Below are 11,655 nucleotides of genomic sequence, written 5' to 3' on the forward strand. Positions count from 1 at the left end.
GTGCTCCTTGTTCAGTTGTTGTGACCTGGTTTTGGTCGGAGCGTCACAAACTGCGTTGTTTAGTCTTAGAACACCGTGAGATTCACGTGCTATTTTCCGTGTTTTGATTTTGAGGTGAGCCCTGCGAATCTGCGTTGCAAGTTTTAGAATACGTGTGACTCACGTGTTTTTAGCTTTGTGATGTCAGCTAGTTCCTTGATGTTCTTTCTGTTAAATATACCGTTTTAAGTTTTGGGCATGCACGGAGTGCGTGATCGGTTACTGATTGGTTGTAAAATAGTAGTTTCACCCGATTCTGTCTTAGGAATGTTGTTGGTTGGTCAATCCGGTGACCTCTGACTTTTGAATAACTATTCCATGTTAGGTTTTTGTTACCATAAATACCGCTGCTTGACTCCTGTCTCGTCAGTCGATCTGAGGGTTTTAGGAAGCGTTTGGTTTTGATGTAAACGTATGAAGGTTATCAAGTGAACCAACGGAGTGTTTCTTATGTTTTAACGTCAACGTAATGTTCTTGGAGACAGTTGTTTCTCAAGTGTGAATCGTTTTGTGCCCTTCGTTTGTGAGGCAACACGTTTTTGGTACTGCTGGTCAACCCACACAGCGCATAAGGTAATTTTGTTGTTACTTGTTTGTGTTGTGTTTTGGTCGCCATTTTGTAATGACTTTGTGAGTTGTTTATGTATAACGTGAGTTGAAAGTCTGACTTGTTGTAGTGTTTCTTTATTGTGTGTTCAACTGTTCTAGTGTTGTGAACGTACAGCAATGTTTTGTAGACGCTAGAAAGTCGCTAATGTTTATAATGATAACTTGTGTTTTCTGTGGTTAACGAAGTTCGAAGTGAAACGTTTTCTCCGACTTTTTCAGCCTTACGTTAAAAGAATTTAGGTAAAAGAAGCTTGCGGTCTGTGGTGATCGTTTGTAAACGGGCTTATTTCTTGTAACGTTATTGAGGGAAAGTGGATGAGTAAATATCTTGTTTGTGACTTTGATTAACGCAGGAACGTTGTCGTTAGACTTTTTTGGTATGACAGTTTGCTTTGTATTCCTGGCCTGATGAGTCAACGTTTTGTATTTTTCTGAAACTAGCCATTTTGGTTTTAAACGTATGTATGCTAAGTTTCTTGAGTATTCTTAGTGCTTATGGTATTGTTGAACGTACGGAACGTAATTCTTTATTGTTGTTGAACGTACAGAACGTAACTCTTTATTGTTGTTGAAGGACTAACCAACGAGTGTTTGGTAATTGTAACTTTCTTGTCTGTTTGTCTTCTCCTGTCTTGTGATTGTTTATTTTTCTTGTTTTTACTTCTCGTGTCTTGTTAATGCATTTGATACTTTTGCCATGTCTAATAATTTGTTTTCTTTTCTCTTTTTCTTTCTGTTCATAAGTTTTTTACCGCATTACGTGGTACTGTAACTATATATCTATACATTACTGATCCCTAGTGTCAGATGTAAAATAATAAACCAGTACTTTTGCGCGTTATCGCTTGTAACCTGTGTTTGTCATTTCGTATGAACAATATGTAGTACCAGCCTCGCTCACGAAGGCGCGCACAGTAAAAAACTTAGCTGCTGACGCCCAGTGAAAGAACTTTAGCTAAAGTAAACAAATTTAGCTGAAGTCCAGCCAAGTGAATGTAAAGAACTTTTGTTATTGACGCTCAATGAACGTAAACGTAGCTGTTGATAACCAGCAAAAGACTTTATTGTTACCTGTCACTGTGTTAGTGAACCATAGTTCGACATAGATCAACTTGTCGGTTAGAGATCTTCCTACTCCGTATCCGGCGCATTTTTTGTGACTTTTGTGTATTATCCCAAACGACCCTCAGATCGATTCATTTTACTTTTTAAACAGATAAACCTTATGTAGGTTTTTAGTGCTTTTGAATAAGCGAACATTGTAATGGAGGAGATTCCAGCAGATAAACCATTGGAAGCTTCAGGTTATGACATTAACGGCGATGAAGATGAACATTCTCAAAGGCCTAGGCGTGACATTAAGCCTACTGGAAAAGGTAGAGATTACCAGATTGAGATCAAAACTAGAAACTTTGCAAGACAACGAACATTCTTGGAACGAGCAATCGGTGAGGTAGTAACAGAGCTTAACCAAGAAACTCCTAATCAAGAGTCGTTAACCAGTCAAAAACAAATTGTTTTGAGCATGTACAAGGATCTTGGTGACATAGAGAAAGGTCTTCGTAGTATTGGTAGCGGTGAAACCATTCAGGAAAGTTGGGATGATGTTCAGAGGACAGTTCAGACAATTATGTTTGACATTGATCGAGCTCTTGACAGACAAACGACTAGCGTGCAGGTGACTAAGGAGCCTACTTCCAGGCATAGCAGTGTTACACCTAGCGTTGGGTCATCCACCCACAAGTCAGCCAGTGGTAAGACTGCCAGCCATAAAGCAGCTAGCATTACGTCAGCCATCCACAAGTCAGCTAGCCACAAGTCGGGTATCAGGAGATCAGGTAGCCAAGTAGCTTCTCGCGCAGAGTCTCTCCGCTCTAAAAGTGTTAGCTCTGAAGACACTAAATTGGCTCTTAAACTAGAGGCTGCATCCCTGGCCATAAAAGTGGAAGGTGACGCAATAAAGGAAGCTCAGTTTAGTGAACTGGATCTCTTACAACAACAATATGCTGAGAGAACAGCAGCTAGGCAGACTGAGGAAGCTGAGAGAACTGCAGCTAGGCAGACTGAGGAAGCTAAGAGAAATGCAGCTAGGCAGACTGAGGAAGCTGAGAGAAATGCAGCTAGGCTGATCGAAGAAACTGCTAGGCAGGCTAAGGAAGCTGAGAGAATAGCAGCTAGACAGGCCGAAGACGCAGCTGAAGCAGCTCTTGAAGATATTAAACAGAAAAAGGCTTTGAGACAAATTCAGTCCACCGAATTGAAAATTAGCTTAAGAGAACAACAAGCTATGTTACAAGTATTGGAACAAGGTGAATCCGTTCAGCAGGATCTCCCTGATCTACCGTCAGTTGATTTGTTGAACACTAGGTTCCACCCTCGTCCTTTCGTTCCCTTGTACAGTCTTGTAGCCCCTCCTCTAAACAATGAGCAAACAGCGATAGGAATAGGGACAGGTGCTGCCGTCATTGCTGACCAAGGGACACACCAGCCAGCCTTGGACGCCACGTCTGTTCCTGTCTGTCAAGCTGCCGTCATTGCTGATCAAGGGACACACCAGCCAGCCTTGGACGTCACGTCTGTTCCTGTCTGCAACGCCGCCAGCACCCGTGACATCTCTACTGTCAACGCTGCTGTCACCAACTTCATCGCAGGAACCACAACGACTGAGCCACGACAGCACGCGTTACCTGTCGTGGACCTCGTCGTTGGAGTCAACGCCTCTACAAGCGCCGCTACTACCAACAACGCCACCTATGAGGTGTACGGACCTCAACGTAGAGAGGATGTCAACGCCCCCCATCACGTCGGAACGAGCGCTCCTTTTGTCCATCAGGAGCCCTTCACACCCAACTACACGACGGCTGCAACTACATCCTCCATGCGGCCTACAGCGCTGCTGACCACACTGCAGCACCCTCTTGGTGCGTACACTGGTCAGCCGCCTCTGCACAACGTTGGACACTCAACGACAAGCATCACAGGCTCTCGCCCGCCTGATCTCAACCACACAGGTTGGTCCTATCACCTACCAGAGACAAGGGAAGGTGATGAGACGCAAGAACGACACACCTACTTCCCAGAAGAACGTCACCAACGCATGGACCACAGACGTTTTCAAGTTACCCCACCCTGTTTCCCCTATGATACCCACCTACATCCCAAACCAGAGCCTTTCGTGCCCACATTCCTGGACCCACATCAGACCACCCCCAAAGTTATTTGGGGAAACGAAAACGCAAGGCCCCCTGCGTACATGAACTTTGACAAGGAATGTCATGCAGATCGTCCATTTGCCTCCTACCCCCCGTCTGCGTACTACCAACGTCCACTTGCTACTCCTGCCAAGCAGGACACTCCTATGGACTCTCTCGCCAAAACCCTATCAGACGCTCTGATGATCAACCGTTTGCCGATGCAGGAGCCGTGCATTTTTGTTGGTGACCCTCTCCAATATCCAATTTGGAGGTCGTCGTTTTCGTTCCTCATCGAGAGACAGAACATAACCAGCAGTGAGAAGTTATTGTATCTGCAACGGTACATCGGAGGTCAAGCAAAGGAGGCCGTGACCGGCTTCTTTCTGCTGAGAGAAGGTGATGCCTACGAGAGAGCCATGGAAGTGCTGGAAAATCGGTTCGGCAACTCATACGTCGTTTCGCAAGCTTTCCGGACCAAGCTGGACGAATGGACCCCAGTCAAAAGCAAGGATCCCAAGGGACTCAGAAGTCTGGCCGATTTCTTGCAGCAATGTTCCGTTGCTGCCCAGGAAGTTGGTGGACTGAGCATCCTGGATGATGCCCAGTACCTACGGAAGATCGTCGGAAAGCTCCCAGACTGGATGAGTCACAGATGGTCTAGAACAGTTGCTCGAACTAAGGTTGAAAAGAAGAGGTATCCTCTGTTCAATGAACTCGTGTCGTTCGTTACTCTCGAAGCAGACATTTCTAACGACCCTGTTTTCGGCCTGACAAGTGCATCGGGTACACCAAGAAAGTTCACAACGAACTTGTCAACCCTGACAGAGGATGTCACCGCATGTCTGCACTGTCAACTTCCGGACCATGACGCTGGGACATGTAAGGAACTCATAGTGAAGCCTCTGGTTGAGATACGAGATTTTCTGTTCAAGAACCGTATCTGCTACGGATGTCTCAGAAGTAAGGATCACCAGAGCCGTCAATGTATGCAGAAACAGACGTGCAAGAAGTGCAAGAAGGCTCATCCCACTTGTCTTCATGATGACAATTTCAAGTATCAGAACAGTATGAGTGAAAACAAAGGGGCGAGTGAACACAAGAACAATTACCGTACCTCTGCTGCTGACGTTCAAGAGCCACTGTCATCGTCGACCCCTACGGTGTCTGCTCTTAAGGCCAGCGAGGAAAACAGCATCGGTTTCACGTCTATGATCGTTCCCGTTCTCGTTTCCAGTGACTCTAACCCCAACGTAGAAGTGCTGACGTACGCACTACTGGACACTATGTCCAACGCCACTTTTGTAGTGCAGTCAGTGGCTGAAGAAGTTAAAGCCAAATCGCAGCCGACTACACTCAGGGTCTCCACACTGACTGAGGACAATGCTGTGGTCTCCGGCAGGAAGTACTCTGGATTGCGTGTCCGCTCTCCTACCTCCTGTGAGTTTGTCAGGCTCCCTTCTGCCATCTCACGACCTTATCTGACCGTTGACCCCACTCATATCCCCACCTCAGAGACTGTCAAAGCTTACCCACATCTCCAACACCTGTCTCCTAAACTGCCCCCCTTGTACCCTGACTGCGAAGCAGGCCTCCTCATTGGCTACGACTGCGCTGAAGCCCTCATGCCCCTAAACGTTGTCCAAGGACTGCCATTCGCAGTAGAGACTAAGTTAGGTTGGAGCATCGTCGGCAAGGCACCGCATTCCGTCGCCTTTGATGGCATAGCCTCGTCCATGCGCGTCATCGTCAAGCCAGGATCGAGGGAAGAAGAACGTGTAGCTCACGTCTACAAGGTACAGGTGGACGAAGTCTCGTGTACTGACCCATTACATGTTATGGAAAGAGACTTTGCAAGTGACTCAGGATCCATGTCCCAGGACGATGTAAAGTTTGCGAAGATCGTGAAGGAAAACGTGAAGATCAACGAAGCTGGTCACTACGAGATGCCCTTACCATTTCGACCAGAGAAACCGTCCCTCCCCGACAACAGAGGTGCCGCAGTCAAGCATCTGAAGGGCCTGAAACGCCAGAAAAAACAAGGGTACCGTGATGACTGCGTCAAGTTCATGACATTAATCTTGTACGGGCTGATCGTGACGTATTTTGCCTCTAGGGCAATCCACATTGAAACCCTGGATGACATGTCAAGTGATTCCTTCATCAACGCCCTACGCATTGTTGTCTCCATGCGAGGAAACATATCACGCATTCGGTGTGACAAAGGAACGAACTTTGTAGGTGCATGCAACGAGTTCAAACTGGCATGGAAGGAGATGGACTCTGAACGACTGACATCAAAGATGCTGGAAAGCAAATGTGAGTTCAAGTTCAACCCCCCTGCAGCTAGTCACATGGGTGGCGTTTGGGAGCGTCAGATCCGAACGATACGCAGCATCCTGAATGGTCTTCTCAGAAGATCAGGCCAGCGTCTCACTACCTCATCACTTCGTACGTTCCTATACGAGGTGATGGCCATCGTGAACAGTCGACCACTGTCTGTCGAGTCACTGGAATCGGCAGATGGACCACGCCCTTTGACCCCCAACCACGTCCTCACCATGAAGTCAGGTGCCATCCTTCCGCCCCCTGGTGTGTTTGAAGATCCAGACTTGTACGCCAGGAAACGTTGGCGCTGTGTCCAGCGGATGGCAGACGAATTCTGGCTGCTATGGAAGAGCCAGTACCTTTCACTTTTGCAGAAACGTCGTGTCTGGCAACGTCCCCAGGCAAACGTACAGGTGGGAGATGTTGTTGTCTTGCATGACCAGAACTTGTGCAGATCAGAGTGGTGCATGGCTCGTGTAGTCGAAGTGATGCCTGGATCTGATGGACTGGTCAGACGAGTGAAAGTGCATGTTGGAACAAAGGCTCTAGACAATCACGGCCGTCCCACTGGTGATAGTCGCATATTAGAGCGACCGATTCACAAAATGACTGTGTTAGTAGATTGTGAAAATCACAAAGACAAAGCTGTGTAAGCAAACTTGAAAGAACAATGAACTTTGGAGTGTTTTTCCAATTTGACAGTTGCGGTTTGTTTTTATACCAGATGATGTAACGGACATTTATGATTTAAGTGGTGCGTTTTTTATGCCGTCGAGTAAATGACTAGTGGCTTTTAGTTGAAACGAGATGTGTTGAAACACTGAAAGTGATTGAACCGTAATATTGTTGTGTAAATGTTTTGCAACTCAATGATTTTGAGTTGTACATTTGAAATGTCTAAATCTGCGTTATTCTTCTTTTGATATAAGGAATATATTTGTACAAAGGTTTTTGAAGTAAATTATATTAATATAATTTCCGGTGGGAGTGTGCATGCCGATGTGGCATGCAGTCACCTACTTTTGTTGTAATTACGTTTGCTCAAGCCATTGCACGATGTAAAAAGAAGTAAACCGTGTTTTTATTGTAGCACCTTGTTGTGACCCGTTTTGTGGAGCGTTAATATTTTTACGTGAGATTCACGTGCTCCTTGTTCAGTTGTTGTGACCTGGTTTTGGTCGGAGCGTCACAAACTGCGTTGTTTAGTCTTAGAACACCGTGAGATTCACGTGCTATTTTCCGTGTTTTGATTTTGAGGTGAGCCCTGCGAATCTGCGTTGCAAGTTTTAGAATACGTGTGACTCACGTGTTTTTAGCTTTGTGATGTCAGCTAGTTCCTTGATGTTCTTTCTGTTAAATATACCGTTTTAAGTTTTGGGCATGCACGGAGTGCGTGATCGGTTACTGATTGGTTGTAAAATAGTAGTTTCACCCGATTCTGTCTTAGGAATGTTGTTGGTTGGTCAATCCGGTGACCTCTGACTTTTGAATAACTATTCCATGTTAGGTTTTTGTTACCATAAATACCGCTGCTTGACTCCTGTCTCGTCAGTCGATCTGAGGGTTTTAGGAAGCGTTTGGTTTTGATGTAAACGTATGAAGGTTATCAAGTGAACCAACGGAGTGTTTCTTATGTTTTAACGTCAACGTAATGTTCTTGGAGACAGTTGTTTCTCAAGTGTGAATCGTTTTGTGCCCTTCGTTTGTGAGGCAACACGTTTTTGGTACTGCTGGTCAACCCACACAGCGCATAAGGTAATTTTGTTGTTACTTGTTTGTGTTGTGTTTTGGTCGCCATTTTGTAATGACTTTGTGAGTTGTTTATGTATAACGTGAGTTGAAAGTCTGACTTGTTGTAGTGTTTCTTTATTGTGTGTTCAACTGTTCTAGTGTTGTGAACGTACAGCAATGTTTTGTAGACGCTAGAAAGTCGCTAATGTTTATAATGATAACTTGTGTTTTCTGTGGTTAACGAAGTTCGAAGTGAAACGTTTTCTCCGACTTTTTCAGCCTTACGTTAAAAGAATTTAGGTAAAAGAAGCTTGCGGTCTGTGGTGATCGTTTGTAAACGGGCTTATTTCTTGTAACGTTATTGAGGGAAAGTGGATGAGTAAATATCTTGTTTGTGACTTTGATTAACGCAGGAACGTTGTCGTTAGACTTTTTTGGTATGACAGTTTGCTTTGTATTCCTGGCCTGATGAGTCAACGTTTTGTATTTTTCTGAAACTAGCCATTTTGGTTTTAAACGTATGTATGCTAAGTTTCTTGAGTATTCTTAGTGCTTATGGTATTGTTGAACGTACGGAACGTAATTCTTTATTGTTGTTGAACGTACAGAACGTAACTCTTTATTGTTGTTGAAGGACTAACCAACGAGTGTTTGGTAATTGTAACTTTCTTGTCTGTTTGTCTTCTCCTGTCTTGTGATTGTTTATTTTTCTTGTTTTTACTTCTCGTGTCTTGTTAATGCATTTGATACTTTTGCCATGTCTAATAATTTGTTTTCTTTTCTCTTTTTCTTTCTGTTCATAAGTTTTTTACCGCATTACGTGGTACTGTAACTATATATCTATACATTACTGATCCCTAGTGTCAGATGTAAAATAATAAACCAGTACTTTTGCGCGTTATCGCTTGTAACCTGTGTTTGTCATTTCGTATGAACAATATGTAGTACCAGCCTCGCTCACGAAGGCGCGCACAATGACAATTCGATATTCTAATTTGTCTAAGACAGTGTAAAAATGCCCTTGCCGCTGGTAAACATAGCTGACGATTGTCTGAATTAAAATTTTGTCAAATGTTTTAACATAGATTCGGAATCGAGACGAGGGTCGTGGTGTGTGTGTGTGTGTGTGTGTGTGTGTGTGTGTGTGTGTGTGTGTGTGTGTGTGTGTGTGTGTGTGTGTGTGTGTGTGTAGATCGATTCCGAGGAAAATACTGAACCGACCTTCATGAAACTTTACATTCAAATTCTTCGAGATAATACCCCAGACCTTTTAAAAAAATTTTTTTTTAACCTTTTTGCGATAAAAATTTTTGATGACGTCATATCTGGCTGTTAGTAAAAGTCTAGGCGGTACTGTACCTTCTCATTTGTTGATCAAAGTTATATAAATTTTAGTCAAGCATTATTTGATGAAGCCCGGTATATGGGATTGCATATCAGCTTGGAAGCTTCAAAATTAGATAATGAGTTCGGTCATTAAAAATCAGAAAATTCTGATAAAAATCAAAATTTTAGTAATCATCTTATTCGTTATATTTTCCTGATTTTACAAACATATAGATATGTCATGTTTGGATTAAATACAAGCTCACAAAATAAAAATGATAAAGAAAAGCGCGCTTCTCCTGTGACGTTATGTACGCTACTGCGCTATACTCGCTTGTCACTTTAAGCGATCACTGATCTGACCTGTTCACACTCTATACACCCTCACGATCCCTCCGCTCCTCTGTAGACACTAGAATATTCCGTCTATCTTCTTTTAGTCGCAAACAGCACGGCCAGAGAGCCTTCTCCCACTCTGCTGCCGTTGCGTGGAACTCTCTCCCTTACTCTATCCGACACTGCCAAACATTCTGTTCCTTCAAATCAAACCTTAAAACACACTTCTTCACCCAGTATTTTGATTAATTTTATTTCAACATGGTGCATTTTTGAATCAGGTGTTTGAATGTTTGAATGTTTTGCCTGTGTTAGTATGCTTGCAGATTGTATTGATGCAGTGTTTGAGTTTCGTTGTTCACTTGTGTGCTGAATGCTGCTGCACATGCTTTTGCTTTGCTTTGTATGTATTATGTATGTTTGTCATTGTAAAGCGCTTTGAGAATGTAAAGCGCTCTATAAATCTCCCATATTATTATTATTATTATTATTATTTCCACTGCAGTAGTTTGACGAGAGAATTGCTGGGGGAAGAGGAATGGCAAGGCCTTTTAAGTAATACATGCCGTGTGTTTGTATTTATGGACAATCACCCGGTTTTATCTCTTTCTCTCTAACATATATTCACACGAACGCACGCACGCTCTCTCTCTCTCTCACACTCTCTTTCTCTTAAACCTAATGACATATCCAGCGCATGCATTAACAATATGGATAGGTGCAACGACAAAACGATCACATCTTTGAGAGAGAGAGAGAGAGAGAGAGAGAGAGAGAGAGAGAGAGAGAGAGAGAGAGAGAGAGAGAGAGAGAGAGAGAGAGAGAGAGAGAGAGAGCCCAGCCGACCTCAAAGGGCCATATCAGGGCGGTGCGGTACATTATTCTGACACCGGACCAACCAGTCCCAGCACTAACCCCATAATGCCAGACGCCAGGCGGAGCAGCCACTAGATTGCCATTTTTAAAGTCTTAGGTATGATCCGGCCGGGGTTCGAACCCACGACCTCCCGATCACGGGGCGGACGCCTTACCTTTGAGAAAAAACTAATATTTGCCTCACCTTACAGGACGATCCCTTGTAACAGCACCAATTCTGGTTAATATAGTACTTACTTTTTCGCAGAAGTCTAGTTCGGTAATGTGACAGATCTTTTTTGGCAGCACGGTTTTACCTGGATTCCCAACGCTTCAAGCTGTTGAGCCAGAGATTATTGATCACGGTGTGTCAACTGATTCCGTTTATACACCGGATGTTTCCGTTCGTCCGCAGGATGTTTCTGTTCATACAGCCTCATTTTTGACACTTGCTTGGGGAAAAAACGTGGCGGTAAGTCGTGTGGGCAGCGCGCTTTTGTGATATTGCAAGAATAAGGTAGCTAACTGGTTGGGCTATGTGTACGATAAGTACCAAGGTGCAAGTAATCCTCATGATAACACACGCGGGCCGAACGTGGCAGAATTGCCTGATTTTTTAAAACATTTTCTTGTTTTTCTCGCTCTATTATCGAATCTGACCCCTGATTTGCACATGCTCACCAAAACCATTGCCTGTTACATTTCGCTTGAACAGAAGTTTATAGAAACCCATGGCTTTTGTACAATCACTTGTCTTTTGAAAACATGCAGATTCCGTTCATACACCATGTTTCCGTTCGTACACTAAAGTGCATGTTTCCGTTCGCACGAACAGCGTTTCCGCTCATACACATTCGTTAGATCAGAGCGAAACAGGCCCCAATACTGCCTACGAAGCAAGCAAGATGTTGAACTTAGGGAGTTCAAGTGAATGTTTGGTCTTATTCTCAAATGCATACTTCGCTGTTTCAATGCGACGTTTTTGTCGGATTTGAAATATGTACAGGGATATAGTCTCGTAAAACATGGTCCATCATAAGCAAAGAAAACATAACAACGAATTAAGTCCAATGAAATTCATCAAATAAGCGGTAAGATAGCAACACATTCTGTCCAATAAGTGTGTTTGCATAAAGTAAAACAAGACAACAAGACTTACCGTTCAGCTGTGACTTACTGACTGCTATCGTGAAACTGTCAGCCCTGCTTTTACCAGAACCTGTCAACAGGTTGTGAAACA

The 11,655-nt window shown here is 43.8% G+C and overlaps 1 protein-coding gene across 2 annotated transcripts in view; it reads right to left on the reverse strand.

The window, feature by feature from the left end:
- The window catches only part of LOC138954962 (phospholipase A and acyltransferase 3-like), a 55,373-nt gene extending 43,718 nt beyond the window's left edge, over positions 1–11,655 (reverse strand). Inside the window, exon 1 of one of the 2 annotated variants that reach the window (XM_070326698.1) lies at positions 11,575–11,655. The gene's annotated coding sequence lies outside the window, so the exon portion shown is untranslated. Of the gene's footprint in view, positions 1–10,620; positions 11,227–11,574 lie in introns of those variants that run through there. The other variant, XM_070326697.1, reaches the window with a different exon arrangement.

Source organism: Littorina saxatilis, unplaced genomic scaffold (genome assembly GCF_037325665.1).
Source record: "Littorina saxatilis isolate snail1 unplaced genomic scaffold, US_GU_Lsax_2.0 scaffold_579, whole genome shotgun sequence".
NCBI classification, from domain to species: domain Eukaryota; kingdom Metazoa; phylum Mollusca; class Gastropoda; order Littorinimorpha; family Littorinidae; genus Littorina; species Littorina saxatilis.